Genomic DNA, 18,859 nt, shown 5'->3' with positions numbered 1-18,859 from the left:
AATTCTGTATCCCTAGGTCTAGTTGCCTCAAGATGAATGAATCCTCATGTAGATCAATTTTGTTGTGCAAACCTTGCTTCTTAATTTAAAATTATTAGTTGTAGAAAGATACCTACAGCCTGTAGCTGGGCAGAAGAGAGGTAGGCGGGGCCTTAAGTCCTGGGTCTGAGGCAGAGACCAGGAGAGGGAGAGGAGGAAGCCTACCCTGGGAGCGGATCCTGAGAGCACAGCCATGAGGGCTGGCCAGTCTGGGTAGGAGCAGTTCAGGAGGAACATGGCAAGTGATATCTCAGGTTTATTGATAGGGAAGTTATGGATAGGTTATTGATAGACAAATTAACATAGAGGGTTGTTACCTGCCCATCTCTAGTGCTTCTAAGGCCTATTATAAATGTAAAAGTTTTGTGTCTTTCATTTGGGAACTAAATGATTTGAGGTGGGGTAGAAACCCCCAGTTAACATTTGCCACAACAGTGGTAAGCTAGTTTGCACTGGGATGGTCATAGAGAAGATATGGTCCGAGTATAGACTGCAAAGGAAGCCACTGAGGAGTTCCTGGAAAGGGTGCAGCCTAGCCTTTACCATCTTAACCTCACCCATTCTTCTGTAGTTGACTAAACTTAAATTGAAACGTAATTAAATATTGAACTTCATATACATCGGTACCCAGGACTTGACTCATCAAATCTCACCTAACTGCCGCACGGTCATAACACCTTGATCATTTTCTGGTTTCATCCTTCATTGTCAGTTTCTATATACTTCTTGGTAACCTTAGCCATTTATATCTCCCATTAATTTTTCTATTATTTATAAATTTCAAAAGTACCCTGTTTGAATTTTAAGAATCATATTAAATATTTTTATTAATGCCAATTCAGTAGCATTTTAAAGATGTGGAATATATACGTAGAACAGCTTTTTATAATTTTCTCACTCCCTCAAATATGTCATTTCTTTAGAGTAGTAATGTCTTCTGTCTTGTTTTTTTCTGCTGCTGATGTCATTAAGCTCATTCCATTTATAGTCAGGTGGGGCCCTTTGCAGGTACTCTTCTGGTGACAATCTTTGCCGTCTCCACTCAGATCATATCTCATCAGTGAACAGTGAGAAGTAGCTTAGCGTTCACCCTTTTCTTAGTGAGGATTCTCTAAAGGAACAGAAAGGATAGAATGATATCTGTCCTTGATAGTATGGATATGATGGCTAGCTTTTATATCCAACTTGACACAAGCTAGAGTCAGCTTGAGAGGAGGAAACCTCTATTAAGGCCTCTATAAGATCCAGCTGGTGGAAATTCTATGGTGCATTTCTTAATTAGTGGTTGGTTTGGGAGAGCCTAAGGTTCTGTGTATAGGGCTACATCTATGCTAGTAGTGATCCTGGGTTCTATAAGAAAGTCAGTAAGCAGCATCCCTCTGGGGCCTCTGTATCAGCTTCTGCCTACAGGTCTCTGCCCTTAACTTCCTGCTCTGTCTTTGGTAATGAACAGTGATGTGGCAGTGTAAAAAACAAACAAACAAACAAACAAACATTTTTCTTCCCCAAGTTGTTTTTGGTTATAGTGTTTCATCACAGCAATAGAAACCCTAACTCATGTGTGTGTGTGTGTGTGTGTGTGTGTGTGTGTGTGTGTGTGTGTGTGTGTGCACGCACGTGCGTGTGAACAGTCCCAATCTGATTCTAGAGTTGCAGAGGATTCCTAAGGAGATGTTGGTCTTCTTCAGTCTACATCAGATCTAAAAGAAGTAGGTTCTAACACGAGTGAAGAAATACCTCAGCGCCAGAAGTGATGAACTTACCAGCAAGAGTGAGGGCAAGCAGGCAAAAAGCCAAAGCTTCCTTCTTCCACGTTCCTTCATGAAACCTGCCACCAGAAGATAAGGCTCAGATTTAGGGTAGTTCTTCCCACTTCAAATAATCCAATCAAGAAAAACCTTCATAAACATGCTTAGCTGGTTGTGCATCGACTGATTGCAGATACAGTCAAGTTGACAATGACAATCCAGACAATGCTCCCTCCCAGAACCCTTGACTATCTAACAAAAAGTCCAGTGCTAGGCACAGGAAACCTCCTTTTGATATTTTTGGTCAAGGAAGTCCAAGAGACTCCCTAAAACAACATAAACTATTGCCACTGTCCTTGGTCACCTCCCGGAACTTGAAGGTAAGACCCTATTGCAGAATACTCTATTCTCATTTCACACCAAGGGCTTGGAGGAATCGATCTACAACTGACCTTGATGCCTCTTTCTGAAGACTAGTCATCATGGTATCTGAATGTCTTATGCAAGCTGAAAAACAATCAGTAACCATATCCAGCTGTAAAGTCTATGAAACACAACAATAACCCATAGAGATAATCTCTTATGTACTGTGTAGAAGCATTACCTGTCACTAAAAAGCTGTTGGCTGAGACAGGAGTAGAAGGAGAGATATCTGGCAGAGAAAGAAAGGAATTCTGGGAAAGAGTCAAGAGTGGGAGATCGGCTCTGAACTCCAAGGAACTTGGACACATGAAACTGCCAACCATGCTGATATTGAGTAGAATAAATGGGTTCTATAAGTTACAAGCTAGTCAGGAAATGCTTACGGCCTAAGCACTTACTCATATATGATTAAGTCTCAGAGTCTTTACTCTGGGAACAAAGAGACAGGGTACAAAAGCTTGAGGCTACAATAACCAGCATTGCTTATTTTTGAACAAGTCAAGATTTACTGCAGAAATCCACAACTGGTCAGTGTGGAGCCCAATAGACTGTACTGTGCCCTACCCCAACCAAGACATCTCCGAAGCAAGCACTACAGCTAAGTTCATGGAACACTACAGAAGAAGGGTGGAAAGTTTGTAAAAGCCAAAGGATCATGGTACCTGCTGTGAGATAGTGTCTTATAGACATGACAAAGAAACTGTTCCTGTGAAATCTCAATAACACAATTGCCTAAACAAGACCTGCATAATGACAACAGCTGACATTCAAACATAGATCAGGGAAATCTCACAAGGCCTCACCCTTAGATGACTAGGGATAGGTAACCACTGACTGCTGAGAGGAGTCAGTTTCTTCAGGAATGAGGACCCTAACTCGTTATCCAGTCTCAAGCGGTCCACATGTGTGCCCCAAAACATATGTACAGATCAGCAACATCATATAAACTCAGTGGTGTGTGTGTGTGCGTGCGTGCACACACGCATGCATGCATGTGCATAACAAAAATTATAGAAGAATAGACCATGACCTTGGGAGGGAATTTCGAGGAGATACTGGAGCAGTTGGAGGGTGAGCAACAGGGCAAATACAGCACTCGCATATACAATTCTTAAAATTGTTTAAGATTAAAACCACAGATGCAATCATTCTATTTTGTGGCTTAATGAACTCATTAAATCCTGTTGGGATCAAATATGCAATCAATTGCTATTTATGAATGTTTCCTAACACAAACAAACAGTATGTATTTAGCCATGAATCATCAATATAATCAATTGTGTGCTTTTCAAATTCTATTTGCATTCGTTTTGGCTGATCCACCTGTCCAGTTCTGAAAGCGGTATGTCCAAGTTGCTTGCACACTGTGCTCAGCTTGCCTGCAAAGACGTTCCTTCCTGTTGCCTTGTATGTTGCTCACACGATTTTGTATTTGAATTATTTTATGTTTTTCCCCATCAAGTGCAAGATGTAAATGGAATGATCATCTACCTGTTTCAAATCTGGGAGCCTTTTAAATAAATACTTTATACATAGTATGTTGGACAAAAACTAGTAGAGTAAACAAATGAATCTCCTACCTAGACTTTTTCACATAAGGCTGCCAGACACTAACAGGAAGAAGGCAGCCCCAGGTCATATGAGTGAGTCAGTTTGCTTCTCCATGCATCCTCTTAATTTTTCAGACTTTTTAGGTTCACCTTGTTTGGTATTAACAGTCACCTGTCTTTTTGTATGATTCCATCTGAATAGTATTTGTCTCTCCCTTTATTTCCAACCATACACGTTTATTTTTCGATATACAGATTTCAACTAGTATATGGATAAATATGTTACATGTAACACTGGCCAGCTCTACTTTCTCTTTTGTCCTTGCATTTACTTTTTTGATCAATTTCTGTACCATGAATGTTGCCATACCCAGTTAACTCTATTCAATTGATCTTGATAGCTCGGGTGCATTCCTGCTACCCACCCCCCCACACACACACACCCTCCATCAATTGCTTTACACACACACTTAGCCTTTATATTTTTATATGCCTTAAACAGCTCCATGGCTAGGCCACTTCTTTACCTCCACATGGCTAATTCACCTCCAGATATTCCCAAGTTATTACTTACTAAAATCTATGTTCCATCTTTGCTACCAGAGAACCAGTCGGGCATCCCTCTTGGGCCGTGATCCACAGCTCCAACATGGTGACTATGCTCTGTCTTCTGCACCTCTCAGGTGTGGTATGTCTCCTCCATCCCAGGCACTGTGGCTCACTCTCTCCCTTCTTCTTCCTCAGTCTCTTCCCAGAAATCCTGAAAGTTCCACATGTATCTTCCCTGCCCAGCCATTAGCTGTGGGCATCTTTATTTACCAATCGAAATCAACTGGTGACAGAGTGTCTTAGTCTTACATGTGGGACACTACAAACATTTTTTGTGGGGGGGCATAATTAGCATGAGAATACAAGCAACTGCAAATGAACTTCCCAGCTGCTAATTTAAGAGATTCTGCACACTTGTATGAGTCATTACAACTTCTCCTTAGGAGCTTCAAAAGGGACTAGAATACCTGTACTTGAATAACAAATACTAAGAATTTATCTGTTTATTAGTGGAAATGCTCTGCCTTTCTCTAGACTTACCCTTCTCTTCAACATGAAAAATACATTCAAATACTTTCATTTCCTCTGCCCTGTTGTCAACTCTTCAGTCTTGTTCAAACAGCCCATGGTACTTATTTTCTAAACGATTGTGATTTTGTTTCAAAGATTGTTGTCCTTTTTTAAGAGTCCATATCAGTCTTACTTATCAGGATATAAAGTTTGAATACACACCTACTTTGGTTCATTCATTGGCTGCTTCATGTTCTTCCTTGGTAATTTCCCTAAAAAGTGTTACACGTTGATAGATTCACAGAAATCTAGCAAACTTTTCTCATACTTTTCTTACTTCTTAAAAAGACATCAGCTGATTAAAACATTCCCCAGCCATGTCTTCTACATTCTGTTGCCTGCTCATGACTTCTACTACTGTCTGATAAGCCTACCTGTCTCTATATATCCCTGTGTTGATGCGTTGTGCATCCCAGAATGTTAACTAGAATGTCGAGGAACTCATTTGTACTTACTGCTGCTGTGATTGATGCTAAAAAGTCATGTTTCCAACTTCTAAAATTTCTCCTTCATGCTAGTCTGTGTCAGCATCAGTGCTCTTGGCTGACCTTTGCTATGGGGGTGTGACTGCTTGCATGGCTTCTCATGGTTGTGTTCTGTGTTATTCCTGGGGTGCTGCTGCCCAGATTTCTGAGACTCTGGGCTGTGGCACTCCCACAGGTGAAGGAGGGAGAGACTTTTCCTAGAGAAGAGCTACCAGCTGCCTGATAAGGGTCCCTGTGGAAAGCTGCTGTGTTCTGCTCTCTCTTAGAACTTCTTCAGTTAAGAAACAGAGGCAATCCTTGTCCCAGATTTTAATCATTCTTTTTTTCTTTTGCAGTTTTACTTTTTCTTTTACTTTTTTATTAGATATTTTCTTTATTTATATGACATATAATATCTCCTTTCCCAGTTTCCCCTTCGAAAAAATAGAAATAAAATAAAATAAAAAATTAAAAAAAATAAAAACACAAACAAAATCAGACCCCTGTTCCCTCTCCCCTCCCCCTGCTCACCATCCCACCCTCTCCCACTTCCTGGCCCTGGCATTCCCAGACACTGGGACATAGAACCTTCACAGGGCCAAGGGCCTCTCCTCCCATTGATGACCAACTTGGCCATCCTCTGCTATACATATGCTGCTGGAACCTTTAGTCCCACCATGTGTACTCTTTGGTTGGTGGTTTAGTCCCTGGGAGCTTTGAGGGTACTAGTTAGTTCATATTGTTGTTCGTCCTAAGGGGCTGAAAACCCTTCAGCTCCTTGGGTCTTTTCTCTAGCTCCTTCATTGGGGACCCGGTACTCAGTCCAATGGATGGTTGTGAGTCTCTACTTCTGTATTATTCGGGTACTGTCAGAGCCTCTCAGGAGACAGCTATATCAGGCTCCTGTCAGCCAGCACTTGCTGGCATCCACAATAGTGTCTGGATTTGATGATTGAATATAGGGGGGATTCCCAGGTGGAGCAGTCTTGGGATTGTCCTTCCTTCAATCTCTGTTCCATAGTCTGTCTCTGCAACTCCTTCCATGGGTATTTTGTTCCCCCTTTTAAGAAGGAATGAAGTATCCACATTTTGGTCTTCCTTCTTCTTAAGTTTCTTGTGGTTTGTGGATTGTACTTTGTGTATTCTGATCTTCTGAGCTAATATCCACTTACCAGAAAGTACATACTATGTGTGTTCTTTTGCGATTGGGTTACCTCACTCAGGATGATATTCTCCAGATCCATCCATTTCCCTAAGAATTTCATAAATTCATTGTTTTTAATAGCTGAGTAGTACTCCATTCTGTAGTTGTACCACAATTTCTGTATCCACTCCTCTGTTGAGGGACATCTGGGTTGTTTCCAGTTTCTGGCTATTATAAATAAGGCTGCTATGAACATAGTGGAGCATGTGTCCTTATTACATGTTGGAGCATCTTCTAGATATATGCCCAGGAGTGGTATAGCTGGGTCCTCTGGTAGTACTATGTCCAATTTCCAGAGGAACTGCCAAACTGATTTCCAGAGTGGTTGTACCAGCTTGTAATCCCACTAGCAATGAAGGAGTGTTCCTCTTTCTCCACAATCTCCCCAGCATCTGCTGTCACCTGAGTTTTTTATCCTAGCTATTCTGACTGGTGTGAGGTAGAATCTCAGTTGAATATTTCTTTAGGTGCTTCTCAGCCATTCAGTATTTGTCAGTTGAGAATTCTTTGTTTAGTTCTCAAGAGTTCTCAAGCCAGAGTTCAGTACTAACCTGCTCACCACATCTGTCCTTAGTATCCATTGCTTTCTGTTAGTTACTCAAAGATCAAAATACTGCTCTTGCCATGTTTGTCTCCATCTATGTTACTCTATACTTGGAAGAGTGAAACTCCATACCTTTGTTGATGACCAGAAAGCCCTCAGTTGAACTACTTTCACATTTGGCTGCAAAGACAAAGAGATTACATATAAGATGTAATGACAAGAAAATAAACATATTTCTATAATTGTTTAAATTAAAAGGTGGGTTGAGGGGCTGGAGAGATGGATGGCTCAGTGGTTAAGAGCACTCACTTCTGAAGGTCCTGAGTTCAATTCCCAGAATCCACATGCCAGCTCACAACTGTCTGATGCCACCTTCTGGTATACAGGTGAATATACAAAGTATAGATAGATAGATAGATAGATAGATAGATAGATAGATAGATAGATAGATAGATAGATAGATCTTTAAGAAGTGGGTCGAATCTCAGACAAGCTGAAGCTCTTTCCTAATTATAACTGAATATGCTAGAGGGTGAAGAGGAATAGAGAGAGGAAAGGGAAGAGGGTAAAAGAGCAGGGAAGGAAAGTACACGAAGGCCAGTAAAAATGAAGGGAATCAAGGAGTATAGTTATAGTTCTCCATTCTCCTATTTAAGTAAAGGGTGATTATATCATGTCATGTTTCTATAGACACTTTAGCCAACACAACAGCATCAGTATTAACAAAAGAGGTGGAATGAGACAGATGAGTGAGAATAGATCAAATCCATGCCACAGCAATCTTTTAGTTAAGATCTTCCAAGGATCTGGAAATTGTGATAGCAGGATGTTAGGGTCAGATAACATAGAGTACTTTCTAACCTGTCTCCACGCTATTGGATCAGCTGTTCAAATTCATCCACAGTCAGAAATCATATACCTCCCAGAGATTCTCAAGTCTCCTAGAAGCCTGGCAGAATGACCACTGATGGTTCATCCTACAGTGGAGGAGTGTGGACTAATTCTGTTATTGCTGCTTGTAAAGGACAGTAAGAGACAACAGGGGTTTGTGTGGTTGAGGCCACATGGTTAAAAAAAAAAAAGGCAAGTGAAAGTTCTGTTTTATTTTGATTCTTTTCTTTAGTAGAGACAATGTCTCACTTTGTAGCTCAAACTGAGCTAGTCCTCAGAGATTAAAAGTTCATCTGCCACAAATAGCTTAAGAAGCCTTGTTTGTGGCCAGAAAGCCGAACTTGTCTTCCCTTAATAGGTTATTTGAACAAAAAGTGCCCAGTAAGCATAACAGCCTTCTCTGCCTTATAGAAATGGAAACATGGCCACCTCTGGCTCAAAGATAGATAAAGTATCCTTAGTCATCTAGCCCTAAGCCTGGCACTGCTGACTATGTATACTCTTCATTTTATAGGGAATAGAATAAAGTCTTTACATAGTAATCTATCTTTAGATGAAAATGTAACATTTGTCAGTAATGTTTATCTTAATTTGGGAAAGTAAGATAAATGACACATTTAAATATATGTAAATGATGACAAAATGATTGATTGGCAAGGGAAGCAGACCCTGGTAGTTGACCTTGTGTCCACATTACTATAACACTGTGGGTTTCCAGGGTCTTCTCCACAAGAACAAAGACTGAGGAGTGGTAGAGTTGGTGCTACTGGATTCTGCTTTCCCCCATCTGCAAGATCTGCTCAGCAGGACTTTTGGATCTCCCACCTGTGGGTTGTTTTGATGTTTACTAATCAGGCTTCCTTTCCATCCTTGTACAAATTATCCAACCCTCTGTATTATCCCAAGCAACCAATCTGGAGAGAAGAGGAGGGTGCTCACCCTCATGCTCAAGCAAAAACCCAGACACTCCAGAGGGGAGGATCAGCCTCAGAAACACTCCCACTTGGTGGAGCCATCTCTTCATCTCTTCACTGTGCTAGGTGACATGTGATACATTTCAATAAAACTTAGCTTTGTGTTGTGACTGTGACTTTTCCTGTATTTGAGTCACTTAATCAGTAGAGAAAATGAACCTGAGCTAAGATCCCTAGACAGAAGCAAGGCTATAAACAGACAGCTTTCTGTTGTAGAATTGCCATCACCCACCCATTACCTTTACCTCTAAATAGCACATACACAGGTGAGCCCCAGCTATCCAAGGCTAATTCTTCCCCATACCTCCTTGTTTCATAATTTGAGTACCAGATACAAAACGATGAACAAGGAAGTATGTTGGTTTCACTTTGGGGTGATAGACTAAAAAACAAACTAAGAAAACAAAAGAAAATAGGTTCAAGAACTTGTTGGCCCTGAAAGACTAAGACTGTGTGGCCTGAAGATGACCTATTGGATTATTTTGTAAGCTGTTTAGGGATCAGCATCCATAGTTTCTCATCTCATCATCATATTTATGTAGTTGTGTATTTGAAGTGTTTAGGTGTTATGCATATCTGATCTATAAATACGGTTAGCTTGCCTTAAATAAGGGAAGACTTCAAAAGCCAAATGGAGCTTTCCCTACTTCCACTGGGAACTCAGGAGACAAAGGATAGCCTGACAAGGTGATAATTGCGAGTTCAGATTGGATCAAAAGAACATCTTTTGTGTGTCTTTTACTTGGCACAGATTTAGCCATTCCACATACTCCAGTCACACTAACACTTCTCTGTAGCCGTCATTGTTAAGTGCGATCACAACACAATGCTTTAGAATATTTAATAATCCAGACTTCTTGGCATTAACTACAATTGTCCCCAAAGCCAATTAACATCGATCAAATGCTGCGCTTTGTTCACACAGCAGTTTACTAAGTTCCATCAAAAACACCCAGGTTTGACCTCCTGTATCAGAGTTCCAGTTGGAGAGATGAAAAGACTTGAGTGTCCCCTTTTTATCCCTGGGGAGATGTTCCAAGATGCAATGAACACTGGAGACCACTTCCTCTTCAGTGGCTCTCAACATTCTTTATGCTTTGACCCTTTAATACAGTTCCCAGTGCTGTGGTGACCCCCAACCATAAATCTTTGTTGCTACTGCACTACCTTTATTTTGCTACTGCTATGGATTGTAATGTAAATATCTGATATTGTAACCCCGTGCAAGGGTCATTCAACCCCCAAAGGGATTGAGACCCACTGAGCTAGAGTCTACCTGTTATAGGTTAGCCATGCTCCCAAGTCCTTGCTACGGAAACATGGTCGCCAAGGCCACAGTGTTGGGAGCAAATGGCCTTTAAGGAGTGCCACTTTGTTAGAGGCCCTCAGGCCATATAGGGTATGGTCTTGGAAGGATTTCAGGACCCTAACCTCTCTCTGGCTTTCTGTTTGGAAGTGTTTTATCTCCATCCACCACTCTCTGCCACATGGCTCTGCCTCACTGTTGGGCCCCAAGCAGGACAAAGCAGAATAGAAGGGAAGCCTCTGAGATGAGAACACAAATAAATGTTTTTTCTAGGTTGACTATCTCAGACATTTTGACCCAATGATGAACAGGTAAGTAGTCCATTTTTTTTTTCCTTCATGGGACAAAAGAGAACTCATAAAGAAGATCATTAGCTTTGCTCTTGACAAACTTAGCACTAGGCAGGACAAAGTTTAGACAAAGCATGGAAAGATAAAAGATAAAGAAAACTATGTAAGGGATTATTAAGTAGCATTTATACCATGAAGTCTGGGATTTGGAACTGGAACTTGACAATGGGAAGAGAAAATGGCAGACAAAAGTGAACTGATTCATGCATGACAGTTTTTTGTGGATTAAAATAAAACATCCAAATGGCTGGAGAGATGGAGCTCAGTGGATACAAGGACTTGTTACTGTTTCTTCAGAGGACCTGAGTTTAATACTCAGCAACCACATCAGGAAGTTTACAAGCACCTATAACTCCAGCTTCAGGAGATCCAATGCAGTCTCCTGGCTCCTGAACACCTGCATACATGAGACATATATTCACACAGATACAAATATTTACATATAAATGGAAATAAACCTTTCAAATTCCATTCCATAACTAAAGAGCATTTGAGGTGTTTTTAACCATGCAAATGTCATATGCAAAAATAAATATATTTGAAACATAAACTGATGGTATTAGTTAATCTGGCTTAGAGTAGACATAAACTCTACTATTTTAGAACAAACTCTAAAACATTGTGGCTTGCAGTATCCTTTTTCACTGGAATCTATATGGAAAATATTTGGAAACCCAAAGAAGATGAATCCAGTCACAGCCAGCACTGAACTTTCTATATACTATGGCTTTTCCTTTTTATACATATATACATACATACACACATACATACACACACATAAACATATACGCACACATAGCATTTAATTTGTAAATTAGGTTCAAAGTAATTTTAACAATAATCAGAATGTAAAACAATTATAGCAATTCACTGTCATAAAAGTTATGTGACTGTGATGTATGCCATCATCCACAAAGTATCTTACTGCTCTGTAGTTCTCCCTCTTTGTGATGTGAGACAACATTTAAAGGGAATCAAATGATAGCTTCTTTCTTGCACATAGGAATTCATGACATCACTAATCATTATTAAATCACATACAGGCAACTGGAACACAGATACTGTAACACTACAGCAGTTTATTAGATTCCTGATCGAGTTGAGTGACTAAGAATTTGGTAGCATATACCCCGTGAAGAGAGGAGGAGACCCTGATCTCGGCTGAGTGATACATTCCACTGTTCCACACAGAGCATCCCACATACAATTCAAAAGTCAGGAGCTATATCCGAAGTTCTCATTTATTATGTTTGGACCGCCATTGACCATGAAGAACCAGAACCTCAGAAGGTTTGCCATAGACAAGGGAAGCTGTTGTACAAACGTCTGTCATCTTATGGTTTCTTGGGTCAAGAATATCTTGATCCTTAGTACTGAAAGGAAACAACAGAATAAGAGAAAAGTCTAGTCAGGTGTCTGTGGTTTGAGGTCTTCACAAGACTACAATCGAAGTATGGACAGGACTGTAGTCAGTTTAAGAATTAACAGTAAGGGCTCAGTTCCCGGATCATTCATAAGACTTTCAGTTGGCCTCTGGGTCTCTCTGGCTTTGGACAGAAAAATGTTTCTTTTTATGCATGCCTTTCAACAAGGAACTCGGCATACTCATGACCATGAGACAAAGGGTTATTCAATATGACAGACATGATCACTGTCTTAGTCAGGGTTTCTATTCCTGCACAAACATCACGACCAAGAAGCAAGTTGGGGAGGAAAGGGTTTATTTAGCTTAGACTTCCACATTGCTGTTGATCAGCAGAGGAAGTCAGGACTGGAACTCAAGCAGGTCAGGAAGCAGAAGCTGATGCAGAGGCCATGGAGGGATGTTCCTTACTGGCTTGCTTCCTCTGGCTTGCTCAGCCTGCTCTCTCTCTCTCTATTTTTTTTTTTTTTTTTGGTTTTTCGAGACAGGGTTTCTCTGTGTAGCCCTGGCTGTCCTGGAACACACTCTGTAGACCAGGCTGGCCTCAAACTCAGAAATCCGCCTGCCTCTGCCTCCCAAGTGCTGGGATTAAAGGCGTGTGCCACCACCGCCCAGCCAGCCTGCTCTCTTATAGAACCCAAGACTTCCAGCCCAGGGATGGCACCACCCACAAGGGGCCCTACCCCCTTGATCACTAATTGAGAAAATGCCTAACAGCTGGATCTCATGGAGGCACTTCCCCAATTAAAGCTCCCTTCTCTGTGATAACTCCAGCCTGTGTCATGTTGGCACATAAAACCAGCCAGTACAATTGACCCCTTGTCAACTTGACACACGTATCACTATTAAACTTCAACCCTTACTTTCTTATTCATCCCCAAGATCTAAAGTCCCACAGTCTTTACATATTAAAAGTTCAATCAATTTAAAATGTCCAATATCTTTTAAAATTCAAGGTCTCTTAACTGTGGGCTCCACTAAAACACTTTCTTCCTTCAAGAGGGAAAAATATCAGGGCACAGTCACAATTAATAGCAAAAATCAAACTCCAACCGTCCAATGTCTGGGATCCACTCACAATCTTCTGGATTCCTCCAAGTCACTTCTCCAGCTCTGCCCTTTGTAGCACACACCTTGTCTTCTAGGCTCCAGATTCCTGTACTCTACTGTTGCTGCTGTTCTTGGTGGTAATTTATGGTACTGGCATCACTAAAACACTGTCTTCTGCTGTAACTAGGCTTCACCAATAGCCACTCATAGCTCTCTTCATGGTGCCAAGCCTCAACTCCTTTGCATGAACCCTTCAGTTCTGGGCCATCAATTGCAACTGAGACTGTACCTTCACCAATGGCCTTCCATGGCCTCTCACTGTGCTGAGCCTCAGCTGCTCTTCATGACCCCTTCATGCCTTCAAAACCAGTATCACCTGGGTGACTCTTACACATTACCAAGTCCTGCTGCAGCACAAGATACAACCTTGGCTATCTCTGGAACACAGCCTCTTTCTTTGTGCTCTCAGAAAACACTTTCCAGAAGATGTCACCTCAGTGATGCTGGTCTCTTCTCAATCACCACTAATTTCTTCGCTCCAGCTAACCAGCATAAATAATCCCAGTAATGCAAAGTTTTCTCTTTAGTAGTTCTGGTATCCTGTTAATCTCAGCTGATACTTCAACCCCAGCTAACCAAAACCACAGAATCTTCACAATCAAACTAGCAACGGCCTTGATAAGAGTCTTTAATCTTCCCTCTGGAATTTCACAAGCCAGGCCTCCATCTCTGCACTGTTCTCAACATGATCTTCCAAGTTCCTACAGAACATCCCACAGAGTTCTTAACAACCAGTGGCTCTTCTAGCTCAAAGTTCCAAAGTCCTTTCACAGTTCTCCCCAAAACATGGTCAGGTTGTCACAGGAATACCCCACTATGCTGGTACCAATTTGTCTTAGTCAGAGTTTCTATTCCTGCACAAACATCATGACCAAGAAGCAAGTTGGAGAGGAAAGGGTTTATTTAGCTTACTTCCACATTGCTGTTGATCAGCAGAGGAAGTCAAGACTGGAACTCAAGCACATCAGGAAGCAGAAGCTGATGCAGAGGCCATAGAAGGATGTTCCTTACTGGCTTGCCTCCCCTGGCTTGCTCAGCCTGCTCTCTTATAGAACCCAAGACTTCCAGCCTAGGGATGGCACCACCCACAAGGGGCCCTACCCCCTTGATCATTAATTGAGAAAATGAATGCCCCACAGCTGGATCTCATGGAGGCACTTCCTCAACTGACGCTCCCTTCTCTGTGATAACTCCAGCCTGTGTCAAGTTGACACACAAAACCAGCCAGTACAGTAGTCAAAAGGTGGTGGGAATACATCTCCATTAGCTATTGAAGAATCTCATCTAATATAGTAGCTGGAAAATCCAACAAGCCAAAAAACACAGCAGGAATTGAAAAGACAAAATAAGTTTGTTTTTATGCTGCATAATGGTCCTTGAATATTTCTGGCATTGGACTCTCTTCTAAAAGCATCCTGAATCCTTAAGCTTTCTCAGCAACACCTTCATTTAAGTATCTCAGGAGATTCAGCTGTCCCCTGTGTGTTCACTAAAGTCATAGAGAAGGAAACCTCCCTCCGCAACCAGCACCTGGTCTGGAGACAACCTGAACATTTACCACCTTGAAGGTTTCAGTATTCTTCATCCACTGACCTGCAGCTCTCCTTCAGATACTGGATAATTCTGTAACTAAATATACAGTGATATAGCAATACAGTATGCCAGTCAAGCTTACTGTGCCCCTTAACAGCTTCAAAAGTTTTCTTATACACGCATGTGCACACACACATGCACACACATACTTAGTACATGATACATAGCCTTCCCTTAGTCAAATATTAAACAGTTTTCAGTCAGTGTTATATAAAGAAACAAGAGGCCTCCATGTAATTTGGATTTTGCCAGCTATCTAATTTCAATGTAATGTCCTGTTAGGAAACTCAGCCAGGAAGTCTATCTGCCAGTCCATTTGGGGACTCAGTTTGTTATCTCCAGTCCATGACAATTCTGGTTTTCCATTCCTTGTTCTGGGATGATAACAGTGTGATTTACACGTATAACTAACAAATGAGATCAATTAAAATGTCAGAAAGTGGCACCTGTCTCAGGATAGGGTTGCACTAACAGGTTCCCTTAGCCTCATTTCCTGCTGCCCCGAGGTTTGCAGGCACTGTCTGCACGTAGACTAACAATGAGGCACTGTTTCCTAATGGACACGAACTAAAAGCAAGCCTTATCCTATGGCCTAGATAGATGATTATTTCCTTGACTGGAAACAACAGGTGTATTTTTCAACTCAGTTGACACAAATGATTCTTACTTTCATAATGTCCATTACTACAGCTTCTTGAATTGCCCAATTTGTTACAAATTTGCAATATCGGCTGCCTCTGTGGATGAATTAACTAATGAAATAGAAGCTATCTTTCATTTGTGTTCATCACAGAATGCTTTTGATCATTATGAGGCAAACCTGATACTTTTCAAAGATCTTAGCCTGTAGAGAAAGAGAAAATGGTTATTTAAGAATGAAAACAGCCCTGGATACAACACTGAGATGTTTTTCTTTGCACAGAAATGATGTGAATAAATAAATAGTAGTGGTGTGAAACCTATGTTAAAATATTATGTTCTGAGACCTTGGGTATATTTTTCAGTACACTTGATCACTATTGGGATGCAGATGTGAGTTTTGTGGACAGCCCCTTTCACTGACAACATAGAGAACATAATAGAAGGTGAAAAGCCATGATCAAATCTACATCTGTAAATTAGGAATTGAGTTTATGAAGTACACTGTTTTTATTGGAATCCTCAAGATGCCATCTTAATGGAAACCTCAGAAGATCTCTGGCCTCTGGTCCCAAGTGATATAAATTCCCAAATAAGAGGACATCAAAGGCTGCAGGGAGAGTTTGCCTAGTAATAGAGTTGTAATTCCCTATGTTAAATGCCAGGCTGCATATAAGTAAGCTGCCCACCCATGCCTGTTCCTGGGGTATTCCATGGTGAATGCCAAGTCCCCTTGCACATTCTAAGACAGGATGTCTTTGATCTACCCAAGTGGGTTTGAGCAACCCCATGACACAGACACCCAATTTGTCAGTCTTGAAAAATAAAAGCATAAAAGTTCGTTACATCTTATTCTGTTATAAAAATGTAATTAAAGCCGCTCATCCAGATAAGCTGCCAATAGACTCGAATGGTTTCTTTGCTCTGCTAATGCAGCCAGAGCACACTCAGCTGTATAGGCTGCAGCTCGAGAGAGATGCTGCTCACGGTTTGAATTTTGATGTGTTAATGTTCAACCAGTTTAGTACTTTTAAAAATAGTTACACAGATTTGCCATTTAATTATCACCAACCTCCACATGCAGTACTTATGTCATATCTTAGTCTGCAATAAAGAATAAAACACATCAGAAGGAAATCTAATTACACCTTATCTCGTCTGCCATTTCTCGGCTGTGGTTACAGACTGTAGGATTCAAAATTCGAAATCAAGGCAATTCTAGTAATTCCTAGCAGGAGGTGATGTCAACAAAGTTATAGCACAAAGAAAGAAAATGTTCATACATTTAAAATACAGACAACTGATGTTATTCAGTAAAAGAACCCTAAAGGCAGGTGGTGAATAGATGTTCAGTGTTTAAAGAGCTGCTCTTACAGGGGCCTGGGTTTAGTTCTCAGTCTCTCAAACAGTTCCCGATCCACAAGCACAGTGCACACACATGGCATGCATATATAGACCAACACTCATAAACATAGGATAAAAATAAATCTTTTTTTCCAGAAAGATGACAATAATGGTAAAAAGGACTAGGAAATGGAATTCCTATAGTAGTCTATCTATATGAGCCTTTAAACATATTTGAGTTCTCCTCCTAAAAATTTGCTGGTGCTGCTAGAAGCATTTAGAAACTTCTTAGTAAACGCCATTGTTTTCTGAGAAGCACTATAGGTCATTAGCATAAAAAGAACCTCAACTGAAAAAATAGGCAGTTTTTCAATATTAATGAGGAAGACTGTTTTAGAGTTAGGGTTCTTACTGTTTCCATTCATTCATGCCCCGCTGCCTACATTTTCAGTAACTCACTTAGTCAGCTTGGTACCACCACTGCTTCCACTGCCCTCGGAAAACGAGGCACATAGGCATGCATTGGGTGAAGGAGGCTGTCATTAACCTTTAAGACCTGCCTGCATCAGTCATGCTAAAAATGCTCACACCATTTTTGGTGAACTGGGAACTTTCGAAGATGACCTTCATAGCGGCCAAACCCCAAGTTTTTTCTTTAGCTTTGTGTGATGCCATGTGCCGACTAAGGCACTGTCTTAAGCTAAAAGTTCACACTAGGAAGCCATTCAAACAGTACTTCAAGGTACCTGTTAAGCAATAAAATGTCTGCTAGACGGAACTATGCATGATTATATATAATATCTTTGTTCTGAATACAGTCTTAGGTCATGCAGTTTATTGTAATGGGCTAAAGCTGTTGGGTTTTGTTTGTTTGGTTGTTGTGTGTTGTTTTTCTATCCTGCTCTCCCCAACTACACACTGAATATCTTGTGACTGGGATAATGGTTCATGGTTGTCTTATTCACGGTACAAACCACATACTCTTGAATGAACTGTCATAGAAGGAAGGGAGGGACAGAGGCAGGAGTGAGCAATTAATTCAATAGGACAAGTTGGTAATGTAATAATGTATTTTATGAAGACTGAATTGAGAACAATGGAAGAGGGGTATTTTCTAAAATACTATTGTAAGTGGAAGTGAGCTTTTGTAGTGAAAGTAAAACACAATGTTGAAAATCAGGCCAAATATTAGCCATATAACTGTGTGTATTGAATACTGAGAAATGATAGGGGGCTTAAAAAACACTGTGACAAAGTAACCCGCTCCCAACTATTAATTTCTTCAGAACATAAATATTAAGGGTTTAAGGTCAGGCGAGACATTTACCTTGCCTGTTTTTTGAGGTTACTATTCTAACCAGTCAGTTTAGAATTAAGTATTTCCATGCCAGGATCTATTTGAATATGGAAAAGGTATACTAGAAGTTGTATATTCTAGACATGTTAAGTGCAATATAAGTAATTCTATTAAAAATCACCTCCCACCAGACAATTTATCCTGTCTCAGTCACTCCCATGCCTATTAGGCATGTATTGTACTAAGTTCAACCCTGTGGATCAGAGTCAGGATGTCACACTCTAGACAGGCTCATTGTGATGGTACTTTTAATGTCAACTTGCCACAAGTTAGAGTCACCGAGCCCTACTGAAGAACTGCCCTGATTGCCTTAGTGGGTGTGGAAAGACTCACCCCAATATAATGGCACCTTCAGGTAGCAGCCCAGACTAAAATCCATGGCAGAAGCAAGATCACCACCTTCAGCTCCTTGGGCTTCCCTCTTGCTTCTTGGCTGCTGCCATTTCTTTCTCTGAGAGTAGAACCCACATTTTCGATTCCCATCACTGACTAAAGGCCAGAAGCTCTTCAAGAATATTTGTCATTTTTGGTGCCAGATTGGTACTTTTGAGACAACCAGCTCTTTGGACACAGCAAGTACCAGGTTGCCAACCTTCCACTGCAGAGGAAAATTACTAGTCCTTGGTCTCTCGGGTGTGAAACAACCATTGTCACTATTTTAATATAAGCTGACATACACACACACACACACACACACACACACACACACACGCACATGTACATGTACATGTGGGCACATATGAACATGCATACACAATGCACATGTGCACACACAGGCATG

General features: G+C 40.9%; 1 long non-coding RNA gene across 1 annotated transcript; it reads right to left on the bottom strand.

Annotated features, from left to right (window-relative positions):
- Positions 1–839: 839 nt before the first annotated feature.
- Positions 840–1,850, bottom strand: LOC116089146. The gene is made up of 2 exons (XR_004118186.1): positions 1,803–1,850; positions 840–1,150 (listed from the first exon to the last, which is right to left on the bottom strand). It is a non-coding gene; the product is annotated as an uncharacterized LOC116089146 (long non-coding RNA).
- Positions 1,851–18,859: the final 17,009 nt, after the last annotated feature.

The sequence above is a fragment of the Mastomys coucha genome, unplaced genomic scaffold (genome assembly GCF_008632895.1).
Source record: "Mastomys coucha isolate ucsf_1 unplaced genomic scaffold, UCSF_Mcou_1 pScaffold14, whole genome shotgun sequence".
Classification (NCBI taxonomy): domain Eukaryota; kingdom Metazoa; phylum Chordata; class Mammalia; order Rodentia; family Muridae; genus Mastomys; species Mastomys coucha.
Note: the sequence above shows the minus strand (reverse complement) of the source record. Positions and strands in the feature narration are given on the sequence as shown.